Below are 23,844 nucleotides of genomic sequence, written 5' to 3' on the forward strand. Positions count from 1 at the left end.
AATCTAGGTGGCTCTCATAAAGAGCTGCTTAGAAAAAGTTTTTTAGGTTTCTTATTTTCAGTGAGTCCTGCTGGCAACAGGCTCACTGCTACGAGGGACTTAGGGGAGAGAAGTGAACTCACCTGCGTGCAGGATGGATTTGCTTCTTAGGCTACTGGACACCATTAGCTCCAGAGGGATCGAACACAGGCCCAGCCATGGAGTCCGGTCCCGGAGCCGTGCCGCCGACCCCCCTTGCAGATGCCGAAGTTGAAGAGGTCCAGAGGTCCGGAAACAGGCGGCAGAAGACTTTCAGTCTTCATAAGGTAGCGCACAGCACTGCAGCTGTGCGCCATTGTTGTCGGCACACTTCACACCAGCGGTCACTGAGGGTGCAGGGCGCTGGGGGGGGCGCCCTGGGCAGCAATGTATAATACCTTTTTCTATGGCTAAAATACATCACATATAGCCCTTGAGGCTATATGGATGTATTTAACCCCTGCCATATATCGCAAACTCCGGGAGAAGAGCCCGCCGTTTTAGGGGGCGGGGCCTATTCTCCTCAGCACACCGCCATTTTCCTGCTCAGCTCCGCTGTGAGGAAGGCTCCCAGGACTCTCCCCTGCACTGCACTACAGAAACAGGGTAAGGGGGGCATATTTTGGCGATATTTTTATATATTAAGCGCATATAACAGAAACAACACCTTTTAGGGTTGTTTATATACATTTTTATAGCGCTTTGGTGTGTGCTGGCAAACTCTCCCTCTGTCTCCCCAAAGGGCTAGTGGGGTCCTGTCTTCGATAAGAGCATTCCCTGTGTGTCTGCTGTGTGTCGGTACGTGTGTGTCGACATGTATGAGGACGATGTTGGTGTGGAGGCGGAGCAATTGCCGGTAATGGTGATGTCACCCCCTAGGGAGTCGACACCGGAATGGATGGCTTTAATTATGGAATTACGTGATAATGTTAGCACGCTGCAAAAGTCAGTTGACGACATGAGACGGCCGGAAAACCAGTTAGTACCTGTCCAGGCGTCTCAGGCACCGTCAGGGGCTGTAAAACGTCCCTTACCTCAGTCAGTCGACACAGGTACCGACACAGATGAATCTAGTGTCGACGGTGAAGAAAGAAACGTATTTTCCAATAGGGCCACACGTTATATGATCACGGCAATGAAGGAGGCTTTGCATATCTCTGATACTGCAGGTACCTCAAAGGGGGGTATTATGTGGGGTGTGAAAAAACTACCTGTAGCTTTTCCAGAATCAGAGGAATTGAATGACGTGTGTGATGAAGCGTGGGTTAACCCCGATAGAAAACTGCTAATTTCAAAGAAGTTATTGGCATTATACCCTTTCCCACCAGAGGTTAGGGCGCGCTGGGAAACACCCCCTAGGGTGGATAAGGCGCTCACACGCTTATCAAAACAAGTGGCGTTACCGTCTCCTGATACGGCCGCCCTCAAGGATCCAGCTGATAGGAGGCTGGAAACAACCCTGAAGAGTATATACACACATACTGGTGTTATACTGCGACCAGCAATAGCCTCAGCCTGGATGTGCAGTGCTGGGGTGGTGTGGTCGGATTCCCTGACTGAAAATATTGATACCCTGGATAGGGACAGTATTTTATTGACTATAGAGCAATTAAAGGATGCTTTTCTTTATATGCGAGATGCTCAGAGGGATATTTGCACTCTGGCATCGAGAGTAAGTGCGCTGTGCATATCTGCCAGAAGAAGTTTATGGACGCGACAGTGGTCAGGTGATGCGGATTCCAAACGGCATATGGAAGTATTGCCGTATAAAGGAGAGGAATTATTTGGGGTCGGTCTATCGGATCTGGTGGCCACGGCAACAGCCGGAAAATCCACTTTTTTACCTCAGGTCACCTCCCAACAGAAAAAGACACCGTCTTTTCAGCCGCAGTCCTTTCATTCCTATAAGAACAAGCGGGCAAAAGGACAGTCATATTTGCCCAGAGGCAAAGGAAGGGGTAAGAGGGTGCAGCAAGCAACTACTTCCCACGAACAGAAGCCCTCCCCGGCTTCTACAAAGCCCTCAGCATGACGCTGGGGCTGTGCAAGCGGACTCAGGGGCGGTGGGGGGTCGACTAAAGATTTTCAGCACACAGTGGGCGCGCTCACAGGTGGACCCTTGGATCCTGCAGGTAGTATCTCAGGGTTACAAGTTGGAATTCGAAAAGTCTCCCCCTCGCCGGTTCCAAAAGTCTGCTTTACCAACGTCTCCCTCAGAAAGGGCGACGGTATTGGAAGCCATTCACAAGCTGTATTCTCAGCAGGTGATAGTCAAGGTACCCCTCCTACAACAGGGAAAGGGGTATTATTCCACACTATTTGTGGTACCGAAGCCGGACGGTTCGGTAAGACCTATTCTAAATCTGAAATCCTTGAACCTGTACATACAGAAATTCAAGTTCAAGATGGAGTCACTCAGAGCAGTGATAGCGAATCTGGAAGAAGGGGACTTCATGGTGTCCCTGGACATAAAAGATGCTTATCTGCATGTCCCAATTTACCCTTCACACCAAGGGTATCTCAGGTTCGTGATACAAAACTGTCATTATCAGTTTCAAACGCTGCCGTTTGGTTTGTCCACGGCACCTCGGGTCTTTACCAAGGTAATGGCCGAAATGATGGTTCTTCTACGAAGAAAAGGCGTGTTAATTATCCCTTACTTGGACGATCTCCTGATAAGGGCAAGGTCCAGAGAACAGCTGGAAGTCGGAGTAGCACTAACCCAAGTAGTGCTTCAACAACACGGGTGGATTCTGAATCTTCCAAAATCTCAATTGACCCCGACGACACGTCTGCTGTTCCTGGGAATGATTCTGGACACTGTTCAGAAAAAGGTGTTTCTCCCGGAGGAGAAAGCAAGGGAGTTATCCGAACTTGTCAGGAACCTCCTAAAACCAGGAAAGGTGTCAGTACATCAATGCACAAGAGTCCTGGGAAAGATGGTGGCTTCTTACGAAGCAATTCCATTCGGCAGATTCCACGCACGAATATTTCAGTGGGATCTGCTGGACAAATGGTCCGGATCGCATCTGCACATGCATCAGCGGATAACACTGTCACCAAGAACAAGGGTGTCTCTTCTGTGGTGGTTGCAGAGTGCCCATCTGTTAGAGGGCCGCAGATTCGGCATACAGGACTGGGTCCTGGTGACTACGGATGCCAGCCTACGAGGCTGGGGAGCAGTCACACAGGGAAGAAACTTCCAGGGCGTGTGGTCAAACCTGGAGACGTCTCTTCACATAAATATACTGGAGCTAAGAGCGATTTACAATGCTCTAAGCCTGGCAAAACCGCTGCTTCAGGGTCAGCCGGTGTTGATCCAGTCGGACAACATCACGGCAGTCGCCCACGTAAACAGACAGGGCGGCACGAGAAGCAGAAGAGCAATGACAGAAGCTGCAAGGATTCTTCGCTGGGCGGAAAATCATGTCATAGCACTGTCAGCAGTGTTCATTCCGGGAGTGGACAACTGGGAAGCAGACTTCCTCAGCAGACACGACCTCCACCCGGGAGAGTGGGGACTTCATCCAGAAGTCTTCCACATGATTGTGAACCGTTGGGAAAAACCAAAGGTGGACATGATGGCGTCCCGCCTCAACAAGAAACTGGACAGATATTGCGCCAGGTCAAGAGACCCTCAGGCAATAGCTGTGGACGCTCTGGTAACACCGTGGGTGTACCAGTCCGTGTATGTGTTTCCTCCTCTGCCTCTCATACCAAAGGTACTGAGAATTATACGGCTACGGGGAGTAAGAACAATACTCGTGGCTCCGGATTGGCCGAGAAGGACTTGGTACCCGGAAGTTCAAGAGATGCTCACGGAAGAGCCGTGGCCTCTACCGTTAAGAAGGGATCTGCTTCAGCAGGGACCTTGTATGTTCCAAGACTTACCGCGACTGCGTTTGACGGCATGGCGGTTGAACGCCGGATTCTAAAAGAAAAGGGCATTCCAGAGGAAGTTATTCCTACCTTGATTAAAGCCAGGAAGGAAGTGACCGCACAACATTATCACCGCATTTGGAGAAAATATGTTGCGTGGTGTGAGGCCAAGAAGGCCCCAACGGAGGAATTTCAATTGGGTCGATTCCTACATTTCCTGCAGGCAGGATTGTCTATGGGCCTCAAATTGGGGTCTATTAAGGTTCAAATTTCGGCCTTATCGATTTTCTTCCAGAAAGAATTGGCTTCAGTGCCTGAAGTACAAACCTTTGTCAAAGGTGTACTACATATACAGCCCCCGATTGTGCCTCCAGTGGCACCGTGGGATCTCAACGTAGTTTTGGATTTTCTCACATCCCATTGGTTTGAGCCGCTCAAATCGGTAGATTTGAAGTATCTTACATGGAAAGTAACCATGCTACTGGCCCTGGCTTCAGCCAGGAGAGTATCAGAGTTGGCGGCTTTATCGTACAAAAGCCCATATCTGATTTTCCATTCGGACAGGGCAGAACTGCGGACGCGTCCTCAGTTTCTGCCTAAGGTGGTTTCGGCTTTTCACTTGAACCAGCCTATTGTGGTGCCTGCGGCTACTAGCGACTTGGAGGACTCCCAAGTTGCTGGACGTTGTCAGAGCATTGAAAATATATATTTCAAGGACGGCTGGAGTCAGAAAATCTGACTCGCTGTTTATCCTGTATGCACCCAACAAGATGGGTGCTCCTGCGTCTAAGCAGACGATTGCTCGTTGGATCTGTAGCACAATCCAACTTGCACATTCTGTGGCAGGCCTGCCACAGCCTAAATCTGTAAATGCCCACTCCACAAGGAAGGTGGGCTCATCTTGGGCGGCTGCCCGAGGGGTCTCGGCATTGCAACTTTGCCGAGCAGCTACGTGGTCAGGGGAGAACACGTTTGTAAAATTTTACAAATTTGATACTCTGGCTAAGGAGGACCTGGAGTTCTCTCATTCGGTGCTGCAGAGTCATCCGCACTCTCCCGCCCGTTTGGGAGCTTTGGTATAATCCCCATGGTCCTGACGGAGTCCCCAGCATCCACTAGGACGTTAGAGAAAATAAGAATTTACTTACCGATAATTCTATTTCTCATAGTCCGTAGTGGATGCTGGGCGCCCATCCCAAGTGCGGATTGTCTGCAATACTTGTACATAGTTATTGTTACAAAAATCGGGTTATTATTGTTGTGAGCCATCTTTTCAGAGGCTTCTTCGTTGTTATCATACTGTTAACTGGGTTCAAATCACAAGTTGTACGGTGTGATTGGTGTGGCTGGTATGAGTCTTACCCGGGATTCAAGATCCTTCCTTATTGTGTACGCTTGTCCGGGCACAGTACCTAACTGAGGCTTGGAGGAGGGTCATAGGGGGAGGAGCCAGTACACACCATGTGATCCTAAAAGCTTACTTTTTGTGCCCTGTCTCCTGCGGAGCCGCTATCCCCATGGTCCTGACGGAGTCCCCAGCATCCACTACGGACTATGAGAAATAGAATTATCAGTAAGTAAATTCTTATTTTTTTAAGTAACCGACATCGCATTTCCCATACTTATAATGGGAAATGTGATTTGAGACGAATTTACTGGGAAAAAAAAGTGAAACAAAATCGCAGTGAGCCCTGTGATAATTTCTCCAGCTCAGACTGGCGAAATCACAGGACAGCACTGCAATATGCAGCCTTTTGCAAGACAGGCTGATCACTGGTAAAAAAAAAAAAAGACATTCTTACCTGTCCAGGATTCGGTGATCGGTGCTCCTGTGCGGGCTGCTGGGTGCCGGGTTCTCCACACGCTGCGCTGTGACCCCCGGTTCAGTAATGTGATGCTGCAAAACAGCAGCTCACTTTACAGCACAGCAGTGCACAGGATCTGGCGCCCGGCAGCCCAGCAGGAGCAGCGATGACCGGCTCCCTGGACTGGTGAGAATATTTACTGTGGGGGGGTCCGCGGCACGCAGGGGGTAGTTGCAACGGGGGGTTTGACTCGGCGGTGGTAGCACTAAGGGGCGTATTTATCACCATCCACATCCAAGGATGCGGATGTGAGGTGATGTCCTAGCTGCGCACCAGCTAGGACATCGGGGTATTTTTCACAAACCCTGGTGATGCTGCGGTCAGGCATCACAGGGAAAGAGCTTGCTCGCAATCTCTGTCCCTGCATGCAATAATTGATACATCCATGCGATGTAATCAATTATCGCAGTACGGATTCAGGCAATTTTATCACCTCACATCCGCATCCTTGGATGTGGATGGTGATAAATACGCCCCTTAGTGTTTATGGCCACATGTCACGAGACGCTTGCTGCACTTTAGACACTCTGCCATGGATATTAATTTCCATACTTTTGTACTTTTTCCTATATATTGCATCTTATTTGCATCATAGCGCATACATTGTCACTCGGTGTCCTAGGGACACTGGACTAGTGATGTTGTTAAAAGGGGATTGGTTTAAAGTCACAGATTAAGCATAGCAATACGTTGCATGAGGCACGGCGTGGCTCACTTATATTGGACCTCTGTCATTTGCCCTTTTTTCCCAGATTAGCGACTGATGGCCTAATTCAATAAGGATCACTGTGGGTCCTGCGAACGCATTGCAGGGATGCAAACGCCTCTGCCTGAATGACAGGCAGAGGCATCTGGAGGGAGGTGTGGCATTAGGGAAGATGGGGGCGTGTTGCCCCCGTTTCCCAGGAAAGGCGAGGCAAAGGACTACATCTCAGACACAGTTTTGTTGACCTCGCAAGCTGCACTGCAACAGCAAGCCTGAGTAATCTCAGGCTTACTCAGCCTGTCGTCACAGATGAACAATGCGACCGATGGTCGCGATGTTCATCCCATTTACGATTGCATTGCAAATGCAGGAAGGAGGTGATATGCAATTGCAATCCTTACTGAATTAAGCCCCGAGTCTCACAGAAAAGCTACATGCAATGCAAGCATCACTGTTCAGAGTCCTGTCCTGGTACTTGGCCCTGAGTTACAGCCTATGGCACCATCTCTAATTTGATGACAATGGGCTCTGGAGAGGCAGTGGAGGCAAAAAGGCACAGTGCAACCAGATGAGTGATAAAAGATCGTTGCATACCGAGTGTCACTTTCTTGGTGCCTTTTTTTAAAGTTTATTTGAAACATATTTCTGCATCTGGCACTCTAGTCATGCCATTCCATACTGCCCACAGAGGTGACTCAAATTACAGATGTGTCTTCATGCGTCTTTTTTTGCGCCATAAGGCGTGTGATGCCTGGTGAGGCTTAGACGCACCACCACAGGTAGCACTTCCTGTGTTTGAGTGTATTTTGTGATTTATCTCACTAATAGTTGTCTGTATAGAGTGGCACGCATCGTTATGCTTAATCTGCTAATTTGTACCAATTCCTTTGCAACAAAAATACTAAAAACAGTACCATTAGCGACTTGGGCCCGGATTTAGAGATGGATGCAGAGCAGTGTTTAAAAAATGCTAATGCTACAGGAGGCGTCTGTAGGAAAGGGATCCGCACAAAGATGCAGCATCAAATCAGCATCACAACCATCAGTAACTATGCTGTCAGCCGAAACTGTATCAGCCACAGCACTCCCAGAAAATGGGGACGACACCCATTTTTTGGAACTCTGGCCAGCCCCGACCTGCCCCCCAAACATCGGCAGCCCGTCAGTCAGTCTGTGGCTTAGGAGTCAATGCGTGTGATCAAGCAGCACCCATTTTGCACATGTGCAGAATGGGTCTTGTGCATGTGCAGTCCACTCACCATTGGAGATGTACTCAAACCATTGGGTTTGCGCATATCTCTGAATGAGGAATGAGGTACCTAGTACACTATTAGTGTAATTAGACGCAAAACGACCTGATTCATGATGTTTTTGCAATGGAGTGATTATCAGCAACATGTGCCAAGGTACCTTTGTGATCATGCTTGCACTGACATGTTATACACAGAGTGATTGACAGGTAGGGACCATGTGGGGGAGTTAACGTTATAGTAGCGGCCAAAACACAGGCCTGTCATGGCTGTTTTCAAGGTGTGCATCTGCCTTCAGCTGCGAGCATGTACACCGAGAAACATGGCGCGAGCATCGCTACTGCCGCCTCCAGTCTGCATAGCCATAGGTCAACACTTGGATTCGATGTTCCTCATTATTACAGTGCTGTTTATGAGTATGCATCGGATCACAGAAGCAGCCAGGTGGTGTCTATTTACACAATACACCTCCTGCTGCATTAGCTTAATTTAGCGCAGTAACTGCGTATAAAGACACAGCCATTGTGCTACTGCACCCATCCATGAATCAGGCCTTAAGCACTTAGAGTTAGTTTAGCACATTAAGATACATTTTAAGACAAAAGTTGAAAGGCGCAGATAATTAGCAAGTCTGTGGTGCGCCAATCGGAACTTCAATATTTGAAACAATCTGAGGACATGTGTATGTGATCACATCTGTATACTGCATACAGGGAAACAAAAGATATTTTGAGAACTTTGTCTAGCAACCAAAAACGTATTGGGCAATTAACCAGTAGCACAAATTAAGGATGTTATCGGTGACATAATATTTCCAGGGGCACATCTTGCACTATAATGTTAAAGATATGTCAGATGTGGAGCGGAGTCTGAGCTACATGCAAGTCCGTTTTGCATTTCTCAGCACTGAGCATGCTCACCTCCACTTTTGACAGAAGTCAACAGAAAAGTTCAAAATTAAAATAGCGCTAATGATCTAATTAGCAAATACCTTTGAATGTAATTTGATTTCCAAAATTTGGTAGCGACTTTTGTAATAGTAACTATAGTTTTAGCAAAATAAAATGCTGTGTGTAATATCAACACATATTGCATTATTTTACTGTTCTTAGACTGTTGTTGACCTCATCCCGAGCGGTATGTTATGTCAGCAGTCATAATGTCGACATGAGAATCATCCTAGTCTTCCCATATACCAGATATGAGCAAAATATAATAATAATAATAATAATAATAATAATAATAATAAATAGAATAACAAAAAGACAAGCACAGTGCATACAGCAGATGTACTTTTCCAAATGAATCTTCAGTAGATTATTGCTTTTTATTGTAGTGAACATAATCTAATCTAAACTATAGCTAATAAAAAGATCAAATTCAAGATTTGATTTGTTTACTTGAAATGATTTAATACATTTTAATTTATTTATAAAGACGACAAGGGTGGGGATATTCTTTAAAAAGTTCTGAATATGAAGTTGAGTGCACAGGTTCTCTTTCCTTTAGATGTACATTTGACATGACATCTGTACATCGCATTTGTCTGTACACAGGGGCTAATTCAGACCTGATCGCTAAGCTGTGTTTTTGTACAGCGGGTGATCAGGTCTAAACTGCGCATGCAATTGTAATATGGTTTAACAGTTCCGCACTAGCAGTGTACTATAAAGTCACACTTAAATATAGCCGAACATAGAAATGACCAATATACATAGTGCTAAAAGCCAAATCTGGGTAGCACTTTACTTATTGGTGGTGCTCCCAAAATACTTTTGTAGGTTAACTACACATATAAAAAGAAAGGAAAGACAAAAGAAATCCTTTTTGGGAGCACTCTTATTTTAAATTTTTAATTTATTAATTAATATTAATCAGTCAAAGCAATATGATGATGTGATAATGGATAATCTAAAACGTAACATTTATTCTGTTCCTATTAAAATATCGACCAGTGCGGTCCAATGTAATTATAATCTCTATCTTAATATATAGAGTAGAGAATAGAAAGGTGAAATATAAGATATATAGTGAGAGTGAGCAATAAAGAATTGCTCCACCAGTGTTATTAAAAATGAAAATTAGGTGATCATCTTGGTGACATCCACAGTGCCTGGTATTCCTAGGTGGTCCCCCTTCAAAGTACTAACCAGGTCTATCCTATCAGCTTCCGAGATATAAGATCGGGCTACTTTCAGGATAGTACGACCTTGAATAATAGAGATGATATGAAGGAAGAGAGAACCCACTTCTGCTGTCTGTACTCTGCCTGTAATTCGTTACTATATCAGTTGGCCCCAGGCTTTTCCAAATGAGAGAGTGTTGGAAGATAGAACCATCACCTGTCTTGTTGGGAATAAATAATCCTTTTCTTTGGATATGCAACAGAGAAAAGGAAAAAAGAAAGAAGAAAGGAAGAACCACTTCTGCTTTCTGTTGTGACAGCAAAATGTACGCTGAAAAGGGCAAGGCCCTTAATCAACACTGCTGTCAGCCAGATGAGAGAGTGATGGATGGAAAAAGGGTCAGCTCAAGACAGAATATGGGAGGAGTCAAACTTGGTGGGAATAGTTCATTCAAAAGAACATCCCAGTTTTAATCGTAGTTGATCACCTTTTTAAATAGATGCCCAGTTGGTAACAATGAAAATAAAGCTGATGTAACTGGATCTACAAAGATACTTGTTTAGGATATTGTTATATATCATGAATATTATTTGCATATAATAGTTCCAATTAAGAGTAGTCACATTTGGATATAATTATATGCCATCAGCTTTAATCAATCTATATATAGTGATGGTTCCAACTAGAGATAATCAGATAGAATTTGTCAAAATCTGTGGAAATAAACAAAATTATATTCACCTAGACATCAATTGAAAAGACACATGGGAGCACCAAACTCTCACATATATAAAGAATAAATATACAAGAAATAAATGAGACAAGGTTGCAGGAAATCTTCAAAGCACAAAATCTGCACAATGAGGTCAGAAATTCATTTGATAACACAATGCTACAATGGCTATCTCATAAGGTATTATTGAGCTAATTAATCCAAAGGATTAAATCTGTTGGATTCTGACATCTTTAATATATAAACAATCATACATTGGTGCTTTCTGCAGAAGGAAAAAGTAGCATAGTGCTGCAAAATCTATATTTTTCAAGCATTATTCTACTGCGAAATTAATTCGAAAAGGATCATTATCCCCTGCTAGCATAACTGGAGATTGAATCTATGAAGAATCTGAAACATTCATTGGTTGATATAGATAATCATAATATATTGCTTGCTACAGATAAAAAGAGCAAACTAAAAAAGATAAAATGAAACAATGTTGCTTCAAACACAAAATCAACAGCATTGATACGAACAAATAATGAATAGAACCTTCTTTCAATAGCACAGTGCTGCGGACGCTATATTGCCAGACATCATTGATTGATTAGTTCAAAAACAGTCATTATCTACTGCTGATATTGCTAAGGAGATAGGTCTATAGAGTTCTGAAAGGATTTGACCTTATTTTTTTTAACCCTCGATGTGATGGCCTTACAGACGTCTGGAGTGTAAACTTTTAACCACAAGGTACATGCACAGACAAGCAGTTAAAATTCACACTGTTTATTATAAAGTTAACAAGAGTATATAAGACAATGCATATGGGTGGAACTGACAAGTGTAAAAGGGCTCATTGGCTTAGGGGTAGGTGCCTGGGTGGGGTACGTAGGGGTGGTTAATACTTGACATAACATAATTGGATATAGCAGTTGCCAGGCAGATGTTATATATGTTGCATCAGACGAAACTTAACAAAGGATCTTTTAGTAACACACAGAAGTAGAAAAAGCAGGTTTCATCTAGTAGAGAGCTGACCTTGGATGCCAGACCCACACAAGCCTGGTATCTGTATGAGAGACAAAGGCATCTAACACAGGGCAGCAGCATCCATTGCAAACACATAAGAGTTCATAAAGCATGTTTTAACCCTTCACTAGGGAAATAGAAATATTCACTTTTACACTGTAATTATTATAAGGAAACTGATCATATAAAAAGTAATATGTACAAAGACAGAAGAGGTAACCCTTCAATCCCCTCTTAGAATCATGATTATTATATGACATGATTCTTGAGTGAGGCTCCTTTCTTGTTTCTCCAGTTCTTGAGATATTGGACATAATCGTCGGGTCCCTTACTATCAGAGGAGGTGACAGGACTGGTGGTTATGTCATAATACATCAGGGCCTTATCAATGCCTTTGGAGGTAAGTTTCTTTCCACAGGGAATTACACAATAAACTATAATGCCTACAAGAATTAAAGTTACAAGTATGAATATGCTTATTTGCACAAGAGCCAGTTTCCAATTTTCAAACCATCCAAAATATTGGCTCCATGGGTTATCAATACCTGAATTTTTCTTAAGTTCTATGGATAAGGTTTCTAACTTGTTTATGGCTAAAGTAACCTTACCATTGGGACCAGTGTTGTCAGGAATATATGTACAACAGCCTTCCACCTTACTAATGTAAACACATGTACCGCCTTTTTCTGCTAGGATCATGTCAAGGGCCATTCTATTTTGGAATGTCATTTGGGAAGTGGCTTCTAGCTGTTCAGCTATACCTTTAAGAGCATCTTTGGTATCATTAACAAATCTTTGTTGATTATAATATATATAATTAATCCAGGCTACGTTTTTATTTACAGTTTCCCACATATGTAATAAATGTCGCCTAATGATCTAGTTTGGTTGACTAAAACAGTTGTTCTTTTATTTGCACAATACCCTGGTGGGAAGGTTTTTAAATTTCTCCCTGTTGTGGTGTTAGATGTATAACAAGTGTAGTTTCCAGGATATATGGTTATGGTGCTTCCTGGGTTGGGATTTTTTGACAATATGGGATATTCCCTTTTCCACATTTCGCACTGACTGTCATTTGTTTTGGTGTCATTAAAAAGGCTGAAAAAAAACAATTTTCTTGTTCTAGGGGTATATTAAGGGGCACTGTACCTAGGTGGGGCCTAGATTTGCCACAGACATAACAGTTGCTTTTATTGTGTTTGTTAGCACTATACTTCATCCATTCCAACCAAAAATTAATGTCAGAGAAACCAGTTTCAATAGCTAGGGTGTCTTCAAAGGTAGGGTTAGTAATAGCCACCATATCTTTAAAAGTGGCAATATGGGGCTTTAAAGGTTTGTTTTGGGGAGCAATTTTAGGCTGGTATTTTGGGTTTTTATACATATCCCATAAATAAAACATTTGCCTTGCACTATAATACCCTGCTTGCCACCATATACCAAGTACATAAGTCTCATTGTCGCTTCTGCTAGGGTTCACTATGTTTAGTCTAAACCTGTATGAATTTGGGCCTTCATCCATCTTATGAATGGATAGTCTAGAAAGTAGGGGTACTCCATATTTGCTCCATCTATTCTTTGCAAACGATGGGCCATATTTCCAATCTACTCCTGTATTCCACCCCACAGCTTCCCAGGAATTACAATTAGATCCATAATATCTATTGTCATAGTACCATTCGTCAGTAACACAAATATATACTGTCTCAGACATTCCTGATTTCCTCCTTTGTTGTATATAATATTTGTCATCAGCAATTTTGGGGAACATAAAATAGTCAAGGATATATGTGGCTACGTGTGTATTGGAGGAATTGTACCACAAGGTGGGGATCCCATTAGTCTGTGTAATATCAACCTCACATATTGTGTGGTGAGTGAGGGCCAGTAGGGCTATCAAGGTAGTCCCCAGGATAAAGATAGGGGACAGGTTCCTCATCTTCTTCTGTTCTTCTTTCTTCGCTAGGTGGGAGGTCAGGGCTGTCTGCCCCGGTTCGTACCTCACTGGAATCACTTGCTTCCCTCTCTAGGTCTGGTCTAGGAACCTTTTTTTTTACTCGGGATGCATGGATCCAGGTAGGACTTTCCTCTGTCAGGACTGCTGTTCGGGTAACTGCTACGACCTCTGTCTCTGGACCATAGGTGAAGTCTCCTGGGCTCTTGTTCCTGGGGAGCACCTTCACCACGACTCTGTCTCCGACTTTAAAGGGGTGTGTAGGTTCCTGTGGATTCAAAAGGGTTTTTACAAACAACCTCATGTTCAATTTCATTCAGTTTTGTTATCAGGGACCTGACATACTCTTCTCTGATAAGTTCTAGATCTCCCTCCTGTATTACTAATGGTTTCTTAGCCCAAGGTGTGGGAAAAGGCCTGCCCATTAGTATTTTAAATGGGGAGTAACCTAGAGTTTTCTGTGGGGTATTCAAGATGCTGGTGTTTAGCTTTATTAGGGTTGTTCCTGAGGCAAGTGATGCATCTGCTAACATACTGGTCCACAAGTGATTTGGCATTAGTAACATAAAAATCACTGGTTAGTAGGAGGAGTGTTGTGGCTTCACCACGGTGACCAACACCACGGCACTGGGCAACGAGCAAAGGGGCACTGGACTGGGGTATACAGGGTTTCCCCTCTTTGCAGATTAATCCTGATTTAGGATTTTTTCTGCAGAATTGGGTAAGTCCAGTCGGAGAGATCAGTATTAGTCGCAGCAGCTTGAAGTTGAGTGAGCAGATGGACGTTGTCAAGGGAGGGACATGCTCTAGTGAGTGCAATGAGTTCTGCAGCTTGCGCGGACTGATAAGGTATTGGTAGGGTTTCCAACACAGTATCAGGGAGGGTGACAATGGCATAGCCAGCCTGGTATGTATTGTCATTGGGCCTACTACAGGAGTCGTCAACAAAAACAATGTCTGTGCCTGGTATGGGAACGGGAGACATGTCAAGTCTGGGAGAAGTTTCAGCTTCAATGGAAGCAGCACAGTCATGTAGGTCGGGTGGTTCATCCTCGGGACCTTTCAAGCCTAAAAGGGCATTGAGAATGGGTGCAGGGCCAGAAGAACCAGCAGTGTACTTAATGGTAAGGGTAGGGTTACTCAAAAGGAGTACTTCATATCCACTAAGGCGTTGTGCTGACATGTGCTGTGTGTAAGCCTTTAAGTATTGCCAGGACATCATGTGTGGTGTGGAGTACTGTGATGTGGCCTAAAGTGAGGGTAGTGGCCATTTCTGCAACCATTGCACAGGCTGCCAAAGCCCTGAGGCAGGCAGGCATACCTTGCACAGACACTGGCATGACTTTGGAAAAAAAATGCCACGGGGCGCAACTTCCCTCCATGAAACTGTGTGAGCACCCCCGCCATGGTTTTACAATTGTCCCTTGCATATAGATGGAAAGGTAGTACATAACTGGGGAGGCCAAGTGCCGGACTTTTCATCAACATACATTTTAAACTTTCATATGCAGTTAACATTTCTTGTGACCATTGTACAGTTTTAGGTTTGTCCTTCAGTGTGGCTTGTCTCAAAATGTTATCACAATAAGAGCAATCAGATATCCACTGTCTGCAGTAATTTACCATACCCAGGAAGGACAGTAGTTCCTTCTGGGTAGTTGGGGTGACCAGGCCCAATACAGACTGTATGCATTGTGGACTGACTTTTCTCTCTCCCTGAGTGAGCACAAAACCTAAGTAATCAACATGCTTTTTACACCATTGCATTTTTATTTTGGACACCTTGTGTCCACATTCACAAAGCCAGTTTAGTAATGAAACACCATCCTCTCGGCAGGCCTCCTCAGTTTTACTACAGAGCAGCAGATCATCTGCATACTGTAGCAGGACTGAACCATGGTGAGGTTGCCAGGGCCTCAATGTGGCCTGGAGACAACAGGTGCGTCAATAATCTGCACCAGGTAAGTTGTTTACCCTCAAAAGAAAAGGCAAAAGTAATTGTGTCTGTGAATCTACAGGTATGCTGAAAAAAAGGCATTCTTCAACACTCAGAAAATCTGTAAGAGAAGAACGCAGCATCTGTAGGGATTGCAGAAATGAGTGAGTTTACATCTGGAACAATTGGTGCAATTGGGACAATTAACTGATTGATCGCTCTGAGATCCTGTACAAATCCCATACTACCATCAGCTTTGGCAACAGGGTTCACAGGAGTACAGTATGGTGATACAATATGTCTGAGATACCCTGTTGTAAGAATTGCTGTATCATGGGGCGGAGACCTTCTATCTTTTCTGGTGAGAGGGGGTATTGCATAAGTCAGAACACAAAACACTGGCTGCTGCACCGCTGTCCACTAAAAAGGGAATTTTACTTCCATTTATAATAAGTGGCAGCAGAGGTGAATCTCACTATGACGGGAGAGTTGAATAAAGGCTGGGATACCCTCCTCCGGGCCCCGTCAGTGCGCGGGGTCTTTGGAATGTTCCCTGACTGCGGGGTTGGTTCTGTCTGTCAAAGCGTCTGGAGCTCTGATAGTTATGAGTGGGCGCAGGTTTCTTTTTACAAGCTACAGCGACAGGCAAAAAAACACAGGCAAAAAAAAAACTTCCTTCATATGTGTATAGCTGCGTCCTTTGCAAGTTTTGCGTAAATAAGATATACAGCCATCGAGGGTAATGGTGGGCTTGGGACAGTGTTTTACTATTATCTAAACTCTGGGTTATTGGTGCGTTAGGGATAGAGCTAGTGGACGCACCCTCCAGCAGTGAAGTTGGAAGCGATCCCATTTAGTGTGAAAGGGTTACTGCTGCCAAGAGATTTGTGTCTCTGAGCGCAGGATACATTGGAATGCAAAAGGGGGGGGGGCGAGAGGGATTTCAAAGACTTACAATTCCTCTGCAGCTTCGCTTCTGTGCTATTGGAAACTGACATTTTTTCTTAAATCTCCATATAGAAAAGGTAATTACTGCCTTCCCGTAGGAATGGGTCCCGTCCTGCTTTCTCTGTCCATCCCGCTAAATTATCCACCCATGGGTTAACTAAATAATACTCTGAGGTAGAGTTACGGGCAACATACATCCTGCATGTCTCACCAGGGAGGGGCGGGGGATATGCAGTTTTTTTACTCTGACTAGAGCCCATTGTCAGACAGTAATATAAATCAACAGTACAACTTTTAAAAGAAAATTATCTAAAATATACGACACTCTACTTATACATAGGTCCCTCCCATAGTAAAAATGCAATCTACACCAGCTTTCTACGCAATTTCCACAACAACCCACAACAACTGTCTATGCAATATCACAACAAAAATGCAGTTTACAAAAAAAACCTTCTATGCAATTTCACAACAAAAAGACTTTCTATGAAATTTCACAACAAAAAAAATGCAATTTACAAAAACTTTCTATGCATGCATTAGCTAACACCAGTTAATTAGTCATTGACAATATCACAATATTATCTGTATAATGAGAACATGAAATCTTTTGACGGGTACGCTTACCTTCGTACAAGATGTCAGAAAAAATACAGCGTTTTAGACAGGAAGCAAGAAAAGTGTTTGAGTAAAGATATCTGGCAGACGAAAACTTACCAGCCGTCTGGACCAAATATAAGAACTTATCTCACTACAAACATACAAAAATATATAGGCGATCAAATCGGGGTATTCTCTACGTTACGTATAGACTCCCAGGTCTATTTTAAGTATCCCAGATACTAACGTCTTTGGAGAAGTGCGCTCGGACCCCTGGTCCCTTCTCAGACGTATCTTTAAGTCCCAGACATTAAAGATTCTATGGTATCCCTGATACCTGTTTTAAAAACTTCGTAATATTAAGTCCCGGACTTAAATATTACCTTGTCACGTGTTCCCGGAACACTGACACGGATTCAGCTTCAGTGTATGACCGCAATCCCGCATAGCAAAGACAGACAATAAATCTTCTATCTTTATTATTCGGGGACGATCACTGAATCCCGGACATAACCCCCAGCTGAAAGGATTTGACCTTATTTTTTTTAACCCTCGATGTGATGGCCTTACAGACGTCTGGAGTGTAAACTTTTAACCACAAGGTACATGCACAGACAAGCAGTTAAAATTCACACTGTTTATTATAAAGTTAACAAGAGTATATAAGACAATGCATATGGGTGGAACTGACAAGTGTAAAAGGGCTCATTGGCTTAGGGGTAGGTGCCTGGGTGGGGTACGTAGGGGTGGTTAATACTTGACATAACATAATTGGATATAGCAGTTGCCAGGCAGATGTTATATATGTTGCATCAGACGAAACTTAACAAAGGATCTTTTAGTAACACACAGAAGTAGAAAAAGCAGGTTTCATCTAGTAGAGAGCTGACCTTGGATGCCAGACCCACACAAGCCTGGTATCTGTATGAGAGACAAAGGCATCTAACACAGGGCAGCAGCATCCATTGCAAACACATAAGAGTTCATAAAGCATGTTTTAACCCTTCACTAGGGAAATAGAAATATTCACTTTTACACTGTAATTATTATAAGGAAACTGATCATATAAAAAGTAATATGTACAAAGACAGAAGAGGTAACCCTTCAAGTTCTAAGACATTCATATGCTGATGTAAACGAACAAGGATTAGTGCTTTCTGCAAAGGATGGAAATAATGCAACTTGTAACTCAATTAACCAGTGCTTTCTGCAGATAAAAAGCAACATGAACAAAATGAAACAAGCGCAAAATCAACAGCATTGATACAAACAAACAATGAATGGAACCTTATTTCAATAGCACAGTGTTGCAAACGCTATATTGTCAAAACATCATTAATTGATTGGTTCAAAATCGTCATTAACTTCTGCTAGAAATGCTGAGAAAATAGATATAGAGTTCTAAACCATTCATATGCTGATGTAAATGAACATAGAATAATGCTTTCTGCAGAGGAAGAAAAATAATGCAACTTATTGCTCAATTAAGTATAGAATGCACCTCCTGAATAATTATATATAGGGGCAGCAGGCGGATGATATAGGCTAATGTGATAGTTAAATATACTAATGCATTAGTCCTGCAGGAAAATATATATGTAAAGATTCCTGTTATCCTCAAAATTATGAGGTGCGCTGTGGAGAGAGGAACGGGGAAAGCAGAGCAGGTGCCGCCGTGAGTAAATAATTAGTCACGGTGATAGACAGCCAGTGTGTTACCCAACGCCGCTCCAAACGGCTTCGGATGCCGGCGTGTGTTAATGTCCTCCACTGCTCCGACCGACTAACAGCTTCCCTCATTCACTTCTGCCGCGCGCCGTCCCACTGAGGTGCTGCGACCGCCCGGACCAAGACGGGGGGCGTGGCCGCACGACGTCAAGTGACGTCAGTCCCGACGTACGTTTCACCGCTGGGCTTGTTCACGGGAGCCCTGATCGCTAGGCTGTGTTTTCGTACAGCGGACGATCAGGTCTAAACTGCGCATGCGTATGCACCGCAATGCACAGGCGCGTCGCACGGGTACAAAGCGGATCGCCGCTCAGCGATGGGTTTGTGCGAAGGATCCGTTCGCATAGGCGTTCACAAGGAGATTGACAGGAAGAAGGCGTTTGTGGGTGGCAACTGACCATTTTTTGGGAGTGTTTGGAAAACGCAGGCGTGTCCAAGCGTTTACAGGCAGGGTTCCTGATGTCAATTCCGGTCCCGGACAGGCTGAAGTGTTCGTAGCGGCTGAGTAAGTCCTGGGCTACTCAGAGACTGCACAAAATCAGTTTGTACAGCTCTTCTACACATGCATTCACACACTTGCAAAGCGATAATACACTCCCCTATGGGTGGCGACTATGCGGACGCAGGACTGCAAAAAACTCCTAGCGAGCGAACAGGTCTGAATTAGCCCCACAGAGATCACATGTGCAGCATTCGGGCAAGTTACAGATTCATCCTCCCCATGCCCACTTCATCTAGGTCTTATGTGTTATGAAGAATACAAGTATGCTCTGACCCTCCTCATATGCACATTAAAAGAAAATATACCTGTAATATAGTTTCCCATATAAATTTCTTTGATATTATTATGATTAATATGTTGTAAAATCGTCCTTTATATAATGCAAAGTACCAGCAAGTCACAAGAATCGTAACTAATGAGGTCACTGCTAACTGACTTAAAAGAAAAACGACCATGTGCCCTTTTGGTGTATAAATAGCGGTAATTGCTCATAGTAAAGACCCTCGTGGTTTTTAGGTTTTAGCAGCTCAGCATTCGTGTCCTAATACCCTTCTGGATCAGAACCAAACGGAAGGATTCATTACTAAATTCTGAGTGGTTCAGACAAGTGAGATTTACTGCAGGGAACTGGATATATTAATGCAGTACCAAGGCAATCACATAAAAAACTGAATATTATTGTAAAAAAGAATCTCTGGGAATTGTATCGCCACTAATTGTCCTGACATAGTGATATTCCTTAATTTACTTATATTTACTGTATAGAGCGTGCTGCTTCAACAACACCATTTGGAAAACAGGAATCAAATTAGGATTCCGGTGACCCTAGAGTTGCAGTGGAGAATACCAAGGGCAATGGAGTGGCAATGGAGAGACCAAGTATTTTCTCATCCAATATGCCAAAACTCTACACCACCACACATACAATATGTAATCACCTTGGTCACAGCATAGCAATACTATAAGGGTTGTGGGACTTAGATTTCCACTTGTTCTAATGACCTTTAATTAACCTTGCATGCCATGGGAAACCAGAAAATATTCAATGATGAAGATCCATGTGCAGGTTACTCAATGATGGAGGACAAGAACAGATGCAGAATGCTCAATGATGAAGATCAGGTGCAGGCTACTCAGTGATGGAGGACAAGAACAGATGCAGAATACTCAATGATGAAGATCAGGTGCAGGCTACTCAATTATGGAGGACAAGAACAGATGCAGAATACTCAATGATGATCAGGTGCAGGCTACTCAATGATGGAGAACAAGAACAGATGCAGAATACTCAATGATGAAGATCAGGTGCAGGCTACTCAATGGTGGAGATCAAGTTTAGGCTTCTCATTAACACTTATTTCTGCTGATAACCTGAAGCAAATACAATTTGTTTGTATTCAGTACTTGGTTTCAAACCTAGCTATTATGTGGACAGCCACCTCTACTATTTACCCCTTGGCTGGTCTTTGCTTAAACTGATACGCGGTTTAGGAGATTTTATTTTACATACCTCTCATACCTAAGATCAAACCTGAAATGCATCCTGCAAGCCTTTGAATACATCAGGCACTGATGTCTGTAGATATTAAACTTAAATCTTAAAGTGATGGAAAATATTTAATAAATACAGAGATTCTTATGGTGGATCTGTACCACTGTGCAGTATGAACGTGGTACAGAATTAAAAAATAAAATAAAAAAACGTTTCCTGTTAATATAAATAGTATCACAATCTCTAAATGTTTGCATTTAAAAGTCACATGGGGTTGTTTGACAGTGCATAGTAAAAGATACAAACTGATCAGTAATTTGATTTAACCCAGCATGTGAAAATAATGCAAATGTTTTATTTGTTCTACAAATTCCTGCTATTCAGATGCATAGAAGGGGGGAGAGGACAGGTACCAAGAACCCAGACCTGCCATGGACACATAGTCACATCCTACGATTGTGTGGTCATGCCCCCTCACCGTACCCAGCCACCTCAAGCTGAAGTGCAACTTCTGCAGAAGGCCCCCAGCACATACTGTACTTGACCTGGTTACTTATCTAAAACTGCCCCACATTCACCTCGCCATATGCTACTCAAACCTCCCAGTTGTCCCAAAACTCATCAATATGACCACAGACTTCTGCTTGCCTCAAAAAGACCTCACATACATACATACATACATACATACATACATACATGCATACATACATACATACATACATGAACAAACCTCCACAAGCCTTCAGAACCTACTCCAACCCTCCCCATGTTCCTCTCAGACCTACCTACATGCCTATACCAAAATGCTTTTCACACCTCTCCATGTGCCACACACCTTACATACCCCCACTCCCTGTTTAATATACATTACATTAAAAATACTTCCCTCCAAACCAAAGCACATCATTCTCCAGTGATGTGCTGCGTGACTTTGTTTCATTGTGCATAGGAGATCATGTGATGTGCTTATTCTTTATTACATAAGGAGGAGAACATGTCAGAAAGAGGAGTTTTAGTGAAGCTCACCAGGCAGCTGGCGACTAGAAGTCCGTCTATTGACCTGTGCTGCTGTAAGCAGGCAGTATTACTTGTTGTTGCATAGCTGGCTGTGTGTGCATAAGAATATAGATGATGGTAGTGTTTGCAGTATGTGGTATTGTGCTTTATAACTTTGTTGAACTATACTGACCGGAGACTGTTATGTGGATCAGTATTCTTCAGTGCTACATTGTAAAATGTTCTCTTAATAAGGGGGAACACTTCCAGGTGACTACTACCACAAAGCATATGAATGCTATCTGATTGACTGAATACTACATGTTTTTAATCACTGATCTGTTTGGCCAGTTAAATATTTATCAAACATTTTATCATTAAAAAAACCACATATCTAAAATTATCTATAGTCAGAATGTATTGTAAAGCTTTAATATAGTTTGTTTAATGCATACAGTTATTTCCAAAATGTAGATGTATTAAAGCAGGCATGTCCAAACTGTGGCCCTCCAGCTGTTGTGAAACTACATATCCCAGTTATCACAATTTCTTTCAATAGTGCAGCAAATATGTGTTATAAACCATAATTCATATTATACACTGTTACTGCAATCATTATACTAATATACTAACATGATGAAACCACTTTGAAAAATGCTCAAAGAATATATATATATATATATATGCATATATATGCATACATACATACATACACATACCTCCCAACATGACCCTCTCCAGGAGGGACACAATGCTCTGCTCCTGGACTTCCCTCATAATTTATGATTGCCATCACCTGGGGTGAAACACCTTTCTTATCCATTAACCTGTTCACCACAGGTGCTGGCAATTATACATTAAGAGAAAAGTCCAGAAGCAGAGCATTGTGTCCCTCCTGGAGAGGGTCATGTTGGGAGGTATGCATACATACATATAATCTGCAAAGGAACACATGCACCAATGTAAAAGTTTCGGGTGTAGTATGGTAGGCCGGCGGTCGGGCTCCCGGCGACCAGCAACCCGGCACCGGGAGCCCGACCGCCGGTTTACCAACAGTGTGGCGAGCGCAAATGAGCCCCTTGCTACGCGCGCCACGCTATTTTATTCTCCGTCCAGGGGGGTCGTGGACCCCCACGAGGGAGAATAAGTGTCGGTATGCCGGCTGTCGGGATTCCGGCGCCGGTATCCAGACAGCCGGCATACTGAAGACCACCCAAAGTTTCAAATTGGTTTTCCTCACAGCTTCCAAGAAGACAGGCAGACCCTTAGCACAATGGGTATCCGGTTGATACTGTAGATAGACAGTCAATAGATAGACACCATGGGGGGAATTCAAATGTTTGAAAAGTCAGTTGGGTGTCTGTTTTTTCCTATCTAATAGACAGGAAAAAACATACACCCAACCGACTTTTCAATTTGAATTCCCCCCATATGTTAGACAGACATTAGGTCAACAGGGTCAAAAGTCAACATGAAAAAGGTAGACAGTACAAAAGGTCGACAGGGTCAAAAGGTCGACATGAAAATGGTCGACATAAAAAAGATAGAGACTTTGTTTTAAATGTTACATGGTTTTGGACTGTTTCATACCTTCTCTATTTATGTCGGCATAGAGTTGGTTATAAACTTTGTGGCAAGCGCAGTGAGCCACCGAGCCCGAAGCGTGGCGAGCGGATGCCTTTCTACAATTGGGGGTCCCAGATGACTAAACTATCCACACAAACCACAACAATGCAAAAAACATGGTGTCTACCTTTTTTGTGTCGACCATTTTCATGTCGACCTTTTGACCCTGTTGACCTTTTGTACTGTTTTCCTTTTTTCATGTCGACCTTTTGACCCTGTCGACCTAATATCTGTCTAACATATGGTGTCTTTCTATTGACTGTCTAACTAGACACTGTCTATCTATCAACCAACACCCGCACAATGTCAGCAGGTTACAGCAAGTCACAGGTCATACAAACAGTAGTGTTCAAGAAGCACATCCAGGACTCCTAACACTAGCCACCCCCTGACCTTTCACCTGTGTGACTAATTCACCATCAGGAGCTCTGTCTCTTGTGACTGAAACCTTTTAAAACAAACTGACAGGTG

The 23,844-nt window shown here is 43.4% G+C and overlaps 1 protein-coding gene and 1 long non-coding RNA gene across 8 annotated transcripts in view; one reads left to right on the forward strand and one right to left on the reverse strand.

Annotated features, from left to right (window-relative positions):
* The window catches only part of MAPK10 (mitogen-activated protein kinase 10), a 485,680-nt gene that overhangs the window by 11,450 nt on the left and 450,386 nt on the right, over positions 1–23,844 (forward strand). The gene's annotated exons all lie outside the window — the stretch shown is intronic.
* On the reverse strand, positions 11,333–18,086 carry LOC134912023 (uncharacterized). Its single transcript, XR_010176966.1, has 2 exons — positions 16,437–18,086; positions 11,333–13,813 (listed from the first exon to the last, which is right to left on the reverse strand). It is a non-coding gene; the product is annotated as an uncharacterized LOC134912023 (long non-coding RNA).

Source organism: Pseudophryne corroboree, chromosome 1 (assembly GCF_028390025.1).
Source record: "Pseudophryne corroboree isolate aPseCor3 chromosome 1, aPseCor3.hap2, whole genome shotgun sequence".
Lineage (NCBI taxonomy): Eukaryota > Metazoa > Chordata > Amphibia > Anura > Myobatrachidae > Pseudophryne > Pseudophryne corroboree.